Genomic DNA, 3,783 nt, shown 5'->3' on the forward strand with positions numbered 1-3,783 from the left:
GACGCGGAGGGCGGAGGGGGAGCCGGCCCGGCCCAGCCCCGCGCCGCCTCCTCCCCGCCACCGCAGGGTCGCGGCCACCGCCGAGCTGTGTTACCCCCCCAGCGCCCCGGCCCAGCCTCCCGCCCGCCTCCCTGTTGCGGTGTTCCCTCCCCGGCGAGCCCCGCAGCGCGGCCTGGAGCCCCAGGCCTGAAGCGGCTTCCCCGCGGGCTGTTGGGGGTCGCCCGGGCGGTCGGGAGCGGGGGGACCCGGGGCTGTGGGGCTGCCATTGGGGACCCGTTGGGGTCGTGTCCGCTGGGGTCGTGTTTTGGGGTCTGCGGGAGCCAGAAAATGCGTGCAGACACCCACCTGGCTTTCTGGGGGAGAGAGGGAGGTGAGTGGAAGGTGAGGGCTGAGTTGGCCTGAAGCAGCATAGTGAGGGGGGACAAGGTGGTTTAAAGCCTCTGAAAAAGAGCCTCACACGTCTCATGTTTCTGGGCTTTTTTTGCTGACTGTTGCTTGTTCCCTGTTCTTGGGTCCCGTGCTGGAGGGACCTTGGGTGCTTCCCCTGCCACAGGGGCCATGGAGAGCCCCGCATGTCAATGGGACTGTGCCCCACATGCGGTGCAGGGGTTTGCCTTGGTGAGCGTTGTAGATAACAGAAAGGACTCTCCTTACTGCCCTAGGAGCCAAAGTGTCTGTGGGATATTTAAAGTCTTCAGCAAAGATCTTCAGTGAGTTACCTACCATGGGAGTCAGGATATCAGCAGCCTCCAAAGTCTGTAAAGGTAAGCAAAAGTGTACTGGCACAGACACTCTTCCTTCCTTCCTTCCTTCCTTCCTTAGCACCGCCTCTTATTATTTTTTTTAAACCGTTTGTGTCAAAATTTTATTCAGAAAGGAAGCTGTGGGAGGAAAGGGTCAGCCAACAGGAAAATATCGGGTTTTTCATTTTCCTTTTGGAGGCTGGCATGGGACAGAGCACCGTCGAGGAAGCCGTGTCAGGAACACTCACCTCTTGACACCACTGCTAATAGGTGGTTATTACAGCCCATTGTGCTGAGAGCGGAGGTCTGGCTCTGACAGCTGCTCCAGTGACAAAGTGTTTTACCTCACCTAAAAATCGTAAGCATCACGAACCTTTAAAATACTCCTCTGACTTTCCTATTTTAAATTAAATATCGTTATAAGTTTAGTAAGTTATAAAAAGGATATGATTACATAAAACCAGCATCACCTTGGTAAGAGATTTATTATTAAATGTGTGTCCATAAAGTGCAACTACAGGATGATGTAAAATAAGTGTGAATGCAGATGAACTGACTGACTTTGAATATTTTTGTACACTGAGCAAATTGTTAATTTACATTAGTGGGGAATCTGGTTCATGAAAAAAATTCTAATTTTATAATTGATCACAGATTGCTTGCATTTAATTTGTGTTGGTTTACACCTTTATATAGAATATATTCCTTTATTTTATTGTTTCTATTTGTCAGTGTCATTTTTTCCTTCCTTTCTTCCTTCCCTTCTTCCCTCCCTCCCTCCCTTATACTTTTGCTACAAGGAAAATTCTAATGCAGAATAAAAAATAGCTTCATCACTAATTCTAGTAGCAGAGTAGAGGGAGGTGTGGAGAACAGTCATCCTCCCACCCCATTCAGTGCAAAATTCCTGTTGACTTCATGGAAGCAATACTAGTTTTAAAATTCTCCAAATTCATAGCAAAGATTAAAATTGTTTTGTGATGGAAGCAAGATAGGAAAAATGTCTGTCCTGGTTATGAGTGATCAGTTGTGATGTTTTATAGAAACTTCATGGTGAAATCCAATTCCAGATCATGTCTGCCGATTCCAAACCCATGAGATAAGGAAAATGTTCTTTATTATAACTTCCTTATTAACTTGAACAAACAGTTAAATTTTCAGTATTTTGCCTTACTGACTATGTACTTACTCTGTTGTAACTCTGAAATATATGTCATTCAATACCCTCTCAAGGAGAATCTGTTCTTTCCAGCCCTGTTTTAGTGGGATGACATATTAATGATACATAGTACAAAAGAGTGTTGAAATTATAATGTTCTCTTCAAGGCTGTATGTCTCTGAAATGATGGCAGATATTCCTCAAAACATTTTCATTCATATTGTGTATCTTATAAATAGACTTACTTTTGCATGGGCCTGATCCTCCAAGTGTTCTAAGTGTAAAACTCTTAGTTCTGTGTACAAGATGCTTCCTGGACAAAGCTGTTCAATCTGCAGGTGAGATGTCATAGAAACTTTTAAAATCAAACCTCTTACCTTGTTGTCTCATTCTCCTGTGTTTAAAGTAAAACTCATGTCTGGCTATAAACCTAACTAGGTCAGGAATAGATTTTTTGAAACTGTGCAAAATCAAGTAATTACAGCCCCAGTTCTACCATAGCAGAACTCCTCCTCCCTTAGTGCTTGGTAATTCAACAATAACAACACCACTATCCTTAAATAAGAGGTAGTTTCTTACCAGCAAAGATGCCAGGAAGCAATACAGGTTACAATCTCAGCAAATCTTAAGGCAAACTCCAATAAACTATTTCCTTATCATGTGAGTAATTCTCTCACATCTGCTTTGTTTTCTGGAACTTTGATCATTCTGCTGTTTTGGAATACATATTAATTTTAATTTTTTCCCCATAATTAATAAGAGTTTCAATCAACAGTTTTCTAAAGATTGCTTGATCTTTTTTTTTTTCTTTCTTGCAGTCCCTTCTGTAGTCATAGCTCTATTTTTACCACCAGTATGTTTTGCCAGTTTTATATCCACAAGTCTAACCTTCTGTGTTGGAAGAACTTCACAGTCTGTCATTCATGTAAATAATAGTCTAATAGCTGGTCTGTTGAAATTATTTTTAGGGGGAAATTGGGCTTCCTCCAAAAACTGCTGTTGGCAGGGTTGAGTCCTTAATGATAAATGTGGTTACTTGCTGAATTTGCAGGTGATACACTTTGTCTTTTTATGGTTTTTTGGTCCCTCTCTGGATAGTTTAGTAACTGTTTTGATTTAGTTTCCACTAAGTGGTAATTTATCTTGTCATTTTTCATTTTAAGGGTTCAGGAGCACATCTGTTGTGACATTTGTCCCTATGCAGAGAGTCAGTGAAGACAACTGAAGCCCTTACATCACATTTTTGTGGTCTATAAGGCTCATTAAATATTAAGCCGTTTGTATGGATTTCAATTTGAACCAGACTGCAAGAGTAGTGGATGAAAATATAAATCTTTATCCATTCTTTTTTTTTTCTTTTTTTTCCTTCCATAATCAATTCAAGAGTAGGAAAGCTCTGTTGCTTATTATGTTCTCTCCTCAGCAACAGTGGATTCCCTTTTTTCTCCATTGCTTTTTATTGGTTAATGTAAATTCTGAAAAAAAATCTTCATACAATTCTGAATTTTCTTAATGCAGAAAGAAATAAAGTAACTGCTGTTGTGTCATCAGGCTGGACATCAGTATCAGACACAGGGAGGTGGAATCATGTCCTTACTGTTGGAAGGAAGAATCTTGGAAATCATTTTTAGGGAGGTGGTCATCCTGCCTGCAGGTATTCCCATTCCATGTGTTCAGGCAAGACAGCACTAATTTGCAAGTCTGGCTTATTGTGACTTGGTGAGAAGGATTTTATGGCTGCCCTTAACAAGAACAGTTAATAAAAATATGAACATCTGTGCAGTCTTAGTAATACATTCTTGAAGAATATAGATCTATCTTAAAGGATATAGATATATCTCAAAGAATATAGATACATCTTAAAGAACACAGCTGTTGTGC

General features: G+C 41.5%; 1 long non-coding RNA gene across 2 annotated transcripts; it reads left to right on the plus strand.

The window, feature by feature from the left end:
• Window positions 1-269: 269 nt before the first annotated feature.
• LOC108638719 lies at window positions 270-3,389 on the plus strand. 2 transcript variants are annotated; one of them, XR_001920042.2, is made up of 4 exons: window positions 270-370; window positions 663-764; window positions 942-1,101; window positions 3,066-3,389. It is a non-coding gene; the product is annotated as an uncharacterized LOC108638719 (long non-coding RNA). The 2 variants fall into 2 exon arrangements; XR_001920041.1 differs by lacking the exon at window positions 3,066-3,389 and having other exon boundaries at window positions 942-1,463.
• Window positions 3,390-3,783: the final 394 nt, after the last annotated feature.

Source organism: Manacus vitellinus, unplaced genomic scaffold (assembly GCF_001715985.3).
Source record: "Manacus vitellinus isolate BGI_N305 unplaced genomic scaffold, ASM171598v3 scaffold_12_pilon, whole genome shotgun sequence".
Lineage (NCBI taxonomy): Eukaryota > Metazoa > Chordata > Aves > Passeriformes > Pipridae > Manacus > Manacus vitellinus.